This window comes from Anser cygnoides, chromosome 5 (genome assembly GCF_040182565.1).
Source record: "Anser cygnoides isolate HZ-2024a breed goose chromosome 5, Taihu_goose_T2T_genome, whole genome shotgun sequence".
Taxonomy (NCBI): Eukaryota; Metazoa; Chordata; class Aves; order Anseriformes; family Anatidae; genus Anser; species Anser cygnoides.
In genome coordinates this window covers 15,258,958-15,271,610 of record NC_089877.1, presented here as the reverse complement: position 1 = coordinate 15,271,610, position 12,653 = coordinate 15,258,958, and the positions used below count along the sequence as shown (strand labels likewise).

At 35.3% G+C, this 12,653-nt stretch overlaps 1 protein-coding gene across 14 annotated transcripts in view; it reads right to left on the bottom strand.

Annotated features, from left to right (window-relative positions):
- LRRC4C (leucine rich repeat containing 4C) overlaps positions 1-12,653 on the bottom strand; it is a 741,859-nt gene that overhangs the window by 305,305 nt on the left and 423,901 nt on the right. For all 14 annotated transcript variants that reach the window (XR_010831629.1, XM_066997157.1, XM_066997151.1 and 11 more), the window contains one exon: positions 1,545-1,634. The gene's annotated coding sequence lies outside the window, so the exon portion shown is untranslated. The remainder of the gene's footprint in view (positions 1-1,544; positions 1,635-12,653) is intronic.

The window sequence follows — 12,653 nt, the reverse complement described above, 5'->3', positions numbered from 1 at the left end:
CCCTAACAATGAAATTATCGATTTTAAATCATGTAATTAGGATACTAAAAGTATTTATGAACAACAAAAACTTGTATAGATGCTTATAACAGATGCCCAGTGACTTTAGTTTTCCCCCAATGTAATCCTGCAAGAAGTTATAAATATCATTGTCAACTTTCTAGCTAAAATGAGAATTTTGACACCACTTCCCCAAGACTTCCAATTTCTTTGACCAGAGGACCACTTTTATATCATCTTATTACCAGTCTTACCAGAAAATACAGACATACTGCAGTTCTAATTGCAGAGCTTTTAGATCCTGATTTGGGATCCCCAATCCTACAGTTGAACAATCAGATCAAAACCATTTTTTTCCTTCAACTGATAAATTATTTGCAAAATACCATCTTTTATTAAGTAATTTATTATTCAGAGTTGTTAGAGAAGTTTACACAAATGAAGGCAAGCTGCCTGGCTGTATGGTAAAAGCCAAAAGGTGAGGTTTGTTCGTCAATATATATGACACTATCTCAACTGATATCATTTCTACTCTTGCCGCAACTTCTAGGAAAGCTGCAGTTCAGGAATCATATGCTGAAAATACTGAATAATACAATGCTTAAAATCCTGCTTTTGCATGACTGCACAGCTATTTGAATGACAGATATACAGACCTCAAATACTGGAGACAATAAAACCATCCCCACAAATGTTTGTGGTCAAAGGAGACTGAAACAAAACCATCAACTGAGTTGAATCAATTAGCCTTTCTAAAGTCAAATGAGACAGAGATTGAAGTGACATCCATCTCAGGAACTAAAGGATTATTTACTGGACCTTAATCAGGCAAGACACACAATGAAATTAAACAAGCAGATTAAAATTAAAAATTGTCATCCCCTTAGCCATATCAGAAACATTAGTGTTACCAGACAAAACAATGCTATGTGCACATCGTGGTGAGAAGGAATAAATAGCCTTTTTCTCTTTCCCTTGTGTACTAGTGCATTAAGTCTGAGAAGGTCATTAATATTACTACGCATCCTCGCATCCTCCGAATACTGAGGAATTTAATCAGAATTTACGTTTCTGACTGCCATTGCATAGTCTTGTTTTTCAAGTTCCTATAAAAGGACATAGTACTGCTATTTTGGGGGAAGGTAACAAAGACAAAAGTTTATCTAGTGTCATGTCATTCTGCTGACAAGGTAGGCCATGCATCATCAGGTTTTTTTTTTTTTTTTTTTTTTTTTTTTTTTTTTTTACGAGCTTTACTTATCAATTACTATTAATCCTGATTTGTGTTGCCATGGATTTTCCTGAGCAAAGGTTATGAATGCATAGCACAGCCTGATGGAGACTGATGTGCAGAATAAAACAAAGGGACAAAAATACCTTCAGAAAAGTATGACCTCAGACACAATCTGTCATATTACCTTATTTGCTGCTACGATAAAAATAAATTAAGAATCTCCAACCAACAGTTTCTTTGTTACAACTGAATCATAATCACTAGAGAAACTGAACTTTTAACAGCATTACAGTAAATGTATTATACTTACATGTTGTTCACAGCATTCAATGGAGCATCGGCCTGCCTGCTTTCCAGTTCAATAAATAATCATGATTTCTTGCAATAAAGAAATTCATTTCTGGAAAGACAAAACAGGAGGTTAAATGTTTTTTAATCAGTTTTTCAGTAGTCACGCACTGTAAAGTAACATATGAAAATAAGATCTCAGCTGGGAAATTACAAGCACATATTACAATTTCATTTAAAAAACTTCATAAGCCTTTATTTGTGAATGCAAATGCATTATTAATATTTTATGAGAGTCAAGAATACATTTCATATATAGGTGAAAAGTTAGTTGAGCTGCAGGAAATTTATTTTTTCTGTTTTGTTTTTGTTGTTGTTGTTCTGCCAACAACAAAGTTTATGCTTTTCAGGAAGTATGCATTCCCAGTTTCAACTAACAAGACCTTTCACAAGCACTCTAAAAGAAAGTAGAATATTGGAATCTTGGATTAAACAAACAAACATTTTTCTTATTAAAAATAAAAATCCCTTAATTATTAATGGCAGAAGTATTTGAAAGAAATCCGGTAGATGATATTCCAGAATACCACCCATTGTCCCTTTTCAACATTCATTAATGAGAATACATGAAGAAAAGAAAAAGGCTGAATAATAGACTCTAACAGTGAAATCAGTTTAACTGCAGAGTAGGCTCCAAGAAAAAGAAGAATCCCTATAGGTAGCTATATGTGGGGTACAGACCCAACACACTATACTACAGATTATGAGATCCAGTGCATTCCTTCTGCTTTGACAGAAGATTGAGTGAGCTCTACCATTTTCTCTAGGAGGAAATAAGACTGATTTAAAACATTTTTGCTTCCTGCACTTGAAAACAAATATCCTCTAGTCCGGATAGCCAATGAGTTTCCTTTCTTGTTTTCAAAATATGGTAAGATTTCTATTCAGTGTTGTAGGATATTCCTGGCTGTCAACAGAGAACTTCTTTTTTTTATTATTATTATTAATTATTATTATTATTAAAGAGACTTTATTTCTGCAGATTCCTGAATAATTCATTTAAACCTTGTGATGATATTCTTGTGTGTGTAGTTTGTTTTAAATTACTCTTTGTGACCCCCAGTGAACCCATCCTCAGCCATTCTACAAATGAGGATACTAAATGCTGAGAAAATTTGACTTAGAAGTTTTTATTAATTTTAAACCTGCCAGGTCTGAAAGAAAACACTAGTGTAGTAACAGAACACTATTGAGGCTGATCTGTAGTGAGAGATTCTGGTAGATTGTATAGTAAGTCTGCTTCATACCTAAAACCTCATCAACTATTTACAAGGAAACAAGCGATGGCACGCAGGTGCTCGTGCAATGAATGCAGGTGGCAAGATCCAGCTCTCCAGTTTTGTCAGCCCTTCATGGAACAGTGATTCTGACATATGGTATTTATCTAGCCATAAAGAAAGGCAGACTGACTTTAAGCACACATGGCCAAATTCAGCTTGGCTTACAACATTAAATACACCAATGCAGAAATGCAACAGTATAACTTAAGGGATTGGAAACACACTAAAATAATTACCTTGTTCTGGTAATTTTCAGGTTTTAGGCACACGTCAGTAATCAGAATTTTTAATAAATCTCACCTTTCAAGAATTCTGGAGTTAAGTATATGACAACAAATGTCATGAGCTTAAAAAGGTATAAAACAAAGAGTTGCCTTTACTGGCTGGTAACAGGCTATGCACATTATTTTCCTCTGATAGTTCAGTCCTGCCAGCTACCTAGAGAACCATTTGCTCCTCTCAGAAGGTGTTCAGTGACTCTTATTACTTAACCAATTAAAAAGGGCTAATTTGTGCTCTATTCCAACAGTGTGCTGAGGACAAGAAATCAGCATGATGACAAAGCTCAAATTTGGAAGCAATGGCACATACCTGCGAAGCACATTATAAAGCTAATGTATTGTAGTGGAACTCTTTAATACACCTCCTATGTGAAAAGAAAGTTACTAAGGCTGACCAGTCTGTGCTGGCAAAAAGGAATAGAAATGCTTGCCTAAAAGCTGCAGCCTTGCCGGAAGTCTATTTAAAAAAAATAAAAAAATAAAAGAAGGAATAAGTAGAAATACCTCCTATCTCTCCCTGATGTTTCTAGTAATCACATATTAAAACTCATCCTCTGGAAGCAACTGGTAATATTGCAGAATCTCTTGCCTACTGAAAGGAGACCCAAATCCCTTGAATCAACACTCTCCTTCCAGAATTTGCCAAAGCAAATTGCCTCTTCTTCCATTCCTTACTTCCACAGAAATATACATTTGTTTAAATAGGTAGTGAGACGGCAGGTAAAACCTAGTGCATGAAGCAATAATAATAATAATAATAATAAAAGTAGAAAATACTGTAGTAGAAATACTGTTTAATTTTTCTGTTTGGAATAGTTTGGAATATTCTCATTAACAGCTTGCCTGATTTGATAATTTCTAGCTGTTGTTCAAAAGTCATATATGGGTTCACAAGGAAGAGAAACATTAGGCAAAACACTGTAAAATCATCTCTAAATTTCTGAACTAGATAACTGTAGCCTTCCCCTCAAAATTTGTCACCTGTAAAAAAAAACACTTCCAAAGATTGATTCATATGTATCTCACCTCTCCCGACTGTCACAGACATCACTCCACAGATTCAAGAAAAAAAATTATCATCATCTAAGAAGGTAGTGGGTTGATGCAGCCTCTCAACTTTGGGTGATATGCTTCAGTTTTGTTTCATTGACATGTACGTGGCCACACAGTACTAGGACTGCCACCTTAGAGTAAAGGCATGGTTAGGGCCTGCAGATAACCACACAAATATCTAGCTGCTACAATCATCTACGAACTGTTAATATATAGTATATGTAAGCAAAGATCACTAGAAAAAAAAAATATATATATATTACAAGCTGTAGAGACTAAAAAAAAAAAAAGAACTGAAATTGAAACCAGAAAAATGTAAAATTTTAGGAAAAAATGTTTATTGACATTTAAGAAGCAATCAGTACGAAGCATCATAGATTATAGGCCTGGGAAGTGGAAGAAAGTAACGGTTGTAGAAAAGAAATCTGCAGTAGAACATAGTCCTCTGAAGTACTCTGCCTCAAAGCTCACTGACCAGAACCATCACTACTAAACAAAAGGAGCTGGAGCCTATGTTGTTATTACGTACAAGTATTTATTCTGACAACTAAGTTTTAATTAACATTTCTGCAAGTTTGGGGCTACAAATTAACAGTGGCATTCATAATTACAATAGTAGCAGACATTTAATCATAATGACGCATTATTGTTGTCATTATTTTTGTGCTGTTATTGTACTATTATATTTTACACAAACATTAGTCAAAGCTGTTATAGTGATGTCTACACCACTGAAGGACTTTAGCTCGAAAAATTGTAGCTGAATGATAATGATTATATTTAGCAAAATATGTAAGATTTATCCATTATCCATACCCCCAGAGCAATGCCACTTACTTTTCTTTATTGATATCCTAGAAATACAGGATTTCAGGAGAACTCAGCTCATTATCTGCACATTCACTGATTTTCTAAAACAGACTCAAGGATCTTTAGATAGACTTCTGCTCCTTTGCCCCGGTTACTCTTAGAAACTATCAGCAGAAAGCATCCATGACATTCTTATGCCATTCTTCTCCTATTCTTAAAATTGTTTTCCTAATGCCTTTAAAAGCAGCACACAAAACCAATAGCTTCTTGTCTCACCTGCAGTGAGCATGAAAAGCATGAAAACTCCTGATCACAGCCCTCAGAGCAACAACCCACTCCAACTTGGGAATTTTACCTTCATTTTTGCTCCTGCTACCAGACCTTCCATTACTTCTCAAAACTTTTCCAGTACACAGTCATAAACAAAGCGCTCCATTCACTGTTAATTCAAGTGGAAACATTACTGCCAATGCCATACACATAGTTTCTGTTACATTTGTTTGTGGTTTTGTTTGTTTTCTTCATACTTAACCTCTTCAGCAGCACTATAACACAGCAAACACAGTTACTTTAGAGCCCGCTATAACCTACAGCCTACAATGCTGACCTTTTCCAGCCCCAGACCCTGAAAGTTCAATCTTCCAACACTGACAATTCCCAGTTCCTTAACTCCTCTGAGGCAAAACATATCAACATATGATAAATATAGAACTTATGTACAACTGTGTTAACCCATTTTCCACTGCTCTTGCTTGTATTTATTTTCTTTGCTCTTAAGTGTTGAAAATCATCTTGTAATTCACTCTTTTTTTTTTAAGATTGACAGAAATAAGGTTATTCAATAACTTCAGTTTTCTCTATGACTTGTTATTTGATCATTTACCCCAGTAACATCTTAAAATATCTTTCATATCTTCTTGCAATATTTTTCTAAACCAATCATGTACAGCGCCTTATAACACTTTTGTTATAATTAATTCTCATTTTGCCACAGCCTTTCCAATTTTATCGTGACATAGACATTGCTTCCATACACAGCTACAGCTTCTATATGCTATATTCTTCTATATTCTATATTCTAATAAAGTTACTTTTTGATGTTCAGATTATTAAGAACTGAGGCTACCGCGTTGCTTTTCTACCACACTCTTTTTGATATATAGATATTATTTTATTTTTACCATGAAGAGAACTCATAGCACTGCCATGCAAAGTAAATGAAGTTTCCTGGATAACAGTAGGAGAAACTGAGTTGACTCAAGGCCAACCAATTAGCCCACAACAAAATTTGAAATGTAAGTCTGGATTGCAAGTGTTTAGTGCTAGTCAGTCACTGTAAATTAACTTAGAGGAGCATAAAGTAATAGCATAGAGGGGAGCCAAACAATGTTTATAATGAGCAAAAAAAGGAAGAAGATATAACCACTGAGCATTCCCTGCTGTTAAAAAAGAAAAAGCTGAATTGTGCCTAATTTCTGCAGTGTGAGGAAAACAAAAGGGCCAATTAAGGACTGCTTCAGGTTCAATTTTCATCTGGAAAATTGATTAGCTTATCTGGATCTTATATAGCATTGCTCTTACATTTAGACTGAATTCTTTACCTTCAAAATATTAGCATGCCAATACAGGAGAGTGGCATGGACACCTATTCAATCAAAATCCCTTTGGGAATTTAGAACGTAGAAAGGAAGAGCCAACACAGCAGCAGTACAAAACAATTCAACGTAGCTCTGGCTTTATTCAAACAGAAATATCGTAAATTATACAGCTAAGCAGAATTAACTGTAAGACCTAACATTTTAGTCAATATTTCTACTGCGAAAAAGTCAAATAATATATACTGTAATTAGTAAAAGCTCAGCTTTTTTTCATCCAGAAGAGAAGATGTCACACTCAAGTCCTTTTTCTAAGGCACTGGTTCAATACAGAGTCATTGGAGAAGAGCAGTGCCTACAATTCATGAGTTTATCTCCTTACATGTTTGGTTTGTGCATGTTCTACAACTGCAACGTAAGGAGCAGTTAGCGAAGGCTAAGTGAAGACTGCTTTAAGCAGTGGTCTGAGTAGCACTTGAAGCTTCAAAGTGTGTTGTAGAGCTTGTGAGAGATTATAAATTATTGCAAGAAGTGTTGCAACTGCAGGCACAGTCACGATATTAGGTGGTGATGCTTTGGGGTTTAAAGCTTGCCCTATTTCTCACAAATGAATTAGAAAGGCTTAGAAATTTTTCTTCTGCAACACCACTGTATAGACTTACTCTTTCCTAGTACAACCTCCTCCTCTCCACTTCCTAAAATAAATGCATCGAACAATGCCAAGTACTGCCCTGACAAGGCATTATTTTTAGTTCAATCAGCCTATTTTCAGCATTTATCAACATGAAAGGCTGCAGAATATTTTCAGAACCCAGGAGGCTGCTTCCTCCCATTAAGAACCAAGCTGGCACACTGGATGTTGAGGGAATACTGCAAATAATGTAGGCTCTAGTTCATCTTTTCCCCATTTTAGCCAAATGCTTTACAATTCTCTTTTGAACATTTCTATATTTCCTATATTTCAAAAGTGCAGGGTCAAAACTCTGAAGAGAAAGGAAAGGCAAAACCAAAATTCTACTTCATTTCTGGCAATGTATCTGTGTTACTGTGGGAAAAAAATGCCATAGAGAATTGGGCCAGGGTTTTGTGAATGCTGGTTGAACTGAGAGGTATTGTATGTCAATGGACTTTAATGTGTCCTGACAAGAAACACTCAAAATGTACAGGTTAACACATGCGTCATTCACTTCATTTTCTATGTCAACCTCATGAACTTTGCCGTGTTACCTCATCTTCCAATTTAGTGAGGGAGAAATACAAGTTTCTGGAGATCACTGATGGTAAATAGGTAATATACTTGCATGCAGCTCAGAAAGAGTAAGGTCAGAGCATAAACAGGGTTTACATGCTTTCAGGCCTGAAGTTGCAGCTCTGCATGTAATGAAGCTATAGTCGGTTTGGTTGCAATAGTTCTGAGTTCTCAAAAGCAAGTAGAAAGGAGAGCCTCACTTTATCATTTAAAACAGAACTAAGGAAACAATCCATAAATTTTACATTTCAGTTCTGGGACGGTCTTGTACTTAACATGTAAGATGTTAGTTAATGCCTCTTTTTTTTTTTTTTTATAAACAAAATTGGCAATTTCTTAAAATTAAGTGAATACTGCAAAGAGTTTATTTTCCAACAGGCCTTCAAATATTTATTACCTTCTTCGTATAGAAATACTTGCATGAAGTTACACTGCTAAAATAGCAGACAACCTGGAAAGCAGACAACTACCCAGGCAATACCATGGGAACTCAATGTCACTCACGCAAATTTGACGGATGGAGTATTTTAAAAATGAAAGAAATGACTGCAGGAACTGCAATAAAGTAACAATGTGCTGTCAGTTATAATAAAACCAGGAGACAAACCTCAGGCAGTAAGGTTCGTATAGATGTGTTCTTCAGATCTGATATGGGGATGGTTACTAGGTGATCTCTGTTAAACCCAAAGATAAAAACTACAGATTATTTTCAAAAGTTCCTAGCAGTTCCTGAGACAGATGCTTTTCCTAACAGTATCTAAAAGGCTATAACATTCAAGAAATCAATTATCAAATAGCAATTATAGGTCTATTGTACAATCTTTGGAACCATTTAACTTAATTATGCTCATACCGCTGTGTATAAGTGCCTGCAAAGAATTGCAAAGAGCTCTTGAAGGTGAGCTGAAAGTGAACTGCAGGCTGTATAAGGCTAGAGATCAGATGAAAATTGAGACAGAAGATGTGGGGTGAATTTAGTCAAAAAGTAAGGGAAGTGATTTCATTATATACCCCCCGAGAGACCTACTGGTCATAAAAAGTGAATTAGCTAGCATTACGCTAAACGCTTTCAGAATACCGGCTGGGAGTATTTACGTTTACTGGATGCAGCTCATTTGTGGAGAAGACAAGTTGTGCTTTGTTCACAATTTCTGACCATTCTTTTTACACATCCTATAGACCTTCTGCAATTCTGATTCAGCCAAAAGTCCTCCCACTCTTCTCTCCTGGCATAATGGTCCTTCTCATTTTAGACTATCTTGTCTGAGTCACGATCTTATCCTGAATAAACAGTCCATTCTCCCATCCTCATTACAAGCTTTTAAGATACCTGTAGGAATACAATTTATACGTAAAGCTACATTTTCTCAGGGACTTTAGTACAAGGGAAGTAACTTTCATAGGTTATAGCATAAAAATACCCCTTATCAGCAATTTCAAACCTGTGAAACAATGGAGCAAATAGTAAGACTCAACAAAAATAAGCCACAGCTTAAGTGAACAGCAAAAACTACGATATGCCCACTGATTACACAACGGATTCTACAAGATGTTCCTGACTGTTTTTAATGGAATTTTAAGATCAGTGAATGAAGAGAAAGAAAGGTTTTAATATAGTTGGATTTTAGGAAATCATTATCCAAAAAAATTGTAACCTCAAAATGAATCAGAATTAGTTTGGATAGCATTAACAAATAATAATGAAAGCACTGTTTTCTGTAAAGATTTACAATAGATTAGTATAGAAACTAGAATCAATCTCTTCAATACAGACTTTAGTGTCAGGGGCCAAGCCAACATCACCAACAAACAGGGATAAATAAATTCACATGCTTCTTCCACCTGATTTTCATTTGCAGGACAAAATACCACAGGCTTCTCTCTGTTTCTCTACTATGTGGAGAAAGAATATAATGGTCAAAGATAAGGACCTCATGTTACCAATTTCAGAGACATTTCAGTGAAGAATCCAGGCTAATAATTATATAGTAAATTGTTATTTGGATGATCTATTCCTTTGAATTTTGAGAAGAATAACCATTTCTCAAGGAAAATTTTATTTTGAAAAATTGCTCATATTAAAGATTCAATTTCTGGTCTAAACCACACAGACAAATAATCACCATCCCTACTAATTTAAACTTTTGTACCCAGGATCTGGAAACAAACAATAGCAGGGTCTTGAACCTGAAACATTAGAAATCAGTATGCTGCTAATGAGCTATTGGCTTTTCTGCTTTTCTTCTTTGCTTTCTTTTATTAAAGAATTGGAAAAATGTAAGATCTTAAAAAAAAAATAAAAAAATCCACAATAGCAAAAAGCATGGTTTGGTCACTGAAACTGACACCAGATACAAAACTGTGACACTAATAATATACTTTCATCAACCCATGTACAGTCTTTCAGTATCTGAGAAGAAAATAATAATGTCCAGAAGTTGTAACATCTTTTCACCCTCAGGTCATTCCTTTATTTAAAAAATACAAATTCACAGAACATAAAGCAAAAGGACAGAACATAGAGCAAAATCTTCTGTGTTTTTCAAATCTGTTGGTATATGTTGATATATGTTGATCTGTGGCATATTTTGAGAAGTCTACTATAGCACACATGAATTATTTCAAGGTTTAGTGACAAACGTACTTTTTTTTTTCCTTCTGTATTTTATTAACTTTCTAAAAAGTTAAAGTAATTTAATGATCATCCTGTTCTCCATGACTAATACAGACAAATTCTGGTAAGCTTCTGTGTTTTCTGTTTACATATTTTTATGACAACATTTATTGAATCTTGTTTGGAGTAATGGAGTGACAGACCAGCTTCTCCGGATACAGAAAGCATGTGAATAACCTATGCAACTGAACAAGGTAAGGGTCAGAGAGAGAAAGTCATTATGAACAGTGAATCTTCCAAGGTGGCATCCATCTCAAATTGAGACCTTGAGGTGATAGAAATTATACAGACCCAGGCAACTATTTCACATCAATCTCTAGGATTCTAACTTATACTCAGTTTTCCTCTGTCCTTTGAGGGGACTGAGAAAAACTTTCAGACAACAAAGTTGCTTTTAAAATACTTTTAGTTTCTAGATAAAATGAGCCTATTTAAAAAGAGGAAAATGAGATACAAATTCCAGGATTATAATGATGATTAAATGGAAGAATAACCCAAGTAAGGACTCAATGATGCTGCTAGAGTGAAAAAGAAAAATAAAAGTGAACAGGAATTATTTGGTAATTGTTTTAAAATTAAAGAAACTGAAATAAGACTTGTTTGTAATCATTAGTGTTGATTAATTTTTCTTTTTTGGGGTGAAGAAATGAACTCGGGAAATTTGTCAGTTTGACATACTGACAATTAAAAGAAAAAAAGTAAATGAGTGAAACAGAGGTCTGGTCACCTTATGCCTACTGCATTTAATACAGAAAATCAGAAAGATGAGGAAGGCTGTAAGAATAGTTTTAGGAATTAATTGCATCTCTACAACAGATACCAGATTCTCTGTTTCTTTTCCTTCATACTGCCTAATGGGGTCAGGCAGGAGAAATGCTGGCAAAAAGAATAGGAATTGACAGTAAAAGTTGAGACTAGAATTAGTGAGAGTTGTCTTTTCTCAGAAGTCAGGCACTGAAGCAGTGTGGTTTTGAATATTGCTTTCTTACAATAACATTGGTTATGATGAGAGCAGAAAGTGTCAGACCACTTACAATACAATAGTTGTAGCACAAGTAGTCAAATAGACAAATGTTTTAATCTCTGTAGTTTTAAGGTTACAGTATGCCAGTATTTCTCAGTGCCAAAACTGTAAGGGCATGAATTATGTATTGTCAGGCACTTTTTTTTTTTTTCCACAGTGACTAACCTGTGTTCCTGGCAGTAGCAACACACAAGAGAAAATTGTGATCTTCTAAGACAAACTCAAACTCTCTGAGTAGAGTAACCAGTTTCAAGACCTTGACATAGAGTTTTCTGTCTCAAAGCTCAGGTACTGCAGCACAAAGACTTTAAACACACACCAGAGCTACAAAGGTGCAGTGACCAGGTGGTGAATACAACGCAGGGGATGCCAACACATTTACTTCATAGCTCATCCTTTGAGCTACCCTTTAAAAGCTACCCAGAAGTTCTTATTCATCTCCTGCTCAATACCAAAGTATTTATCTCCTCCTACATGGAAACCAATGGGTACTGATTTTGATACTGAGAAGGACCAGAAATACGCATACTGGTGACTTAGGTGCTGTCTGGTCCCAAGGAGGGTGACTGATCTCCTGTCACAGTGGGATGTTGCTGAAAGTCCTGCCCCAACTGTTCTGATAACAGTTGCAAGAACATAGCTCCAAACCCAACCAAGATCAAACCATCAGCTACCTAGGCTCTAGTTTGAGAAGGCTGGTCTTTTGTTAGTTTCTCTCTGCTTGACCCCAACCTTACCGATATTTACTGCTGACCCATACTTTTGGTTTCCTGTATCCACATCTACAAGTACTACAAAACAGAAAATTTAACTCACCCATAGTAAACACATCACGCAACAAATACATCATGCTTCCAACAATTTTCAAGTTCTGATTTCTCATGTTACTCTAAATCTTAAGCTGAAAGACAATGTTGTAGTCATTTGATCTGGCTGATTTCATCACTCAATGATCACTACGTTTATACTAAGACTACTTTATAATGGAATGTACTTCTTTCAAAGGAAAACTCTTATCACTGCAAAGACTCAAAACCAGAACTTTTATACCTACATGCTCATATCTGAAAACAGTGGAAGAAAAAAAGAAAAAACAACAACAACA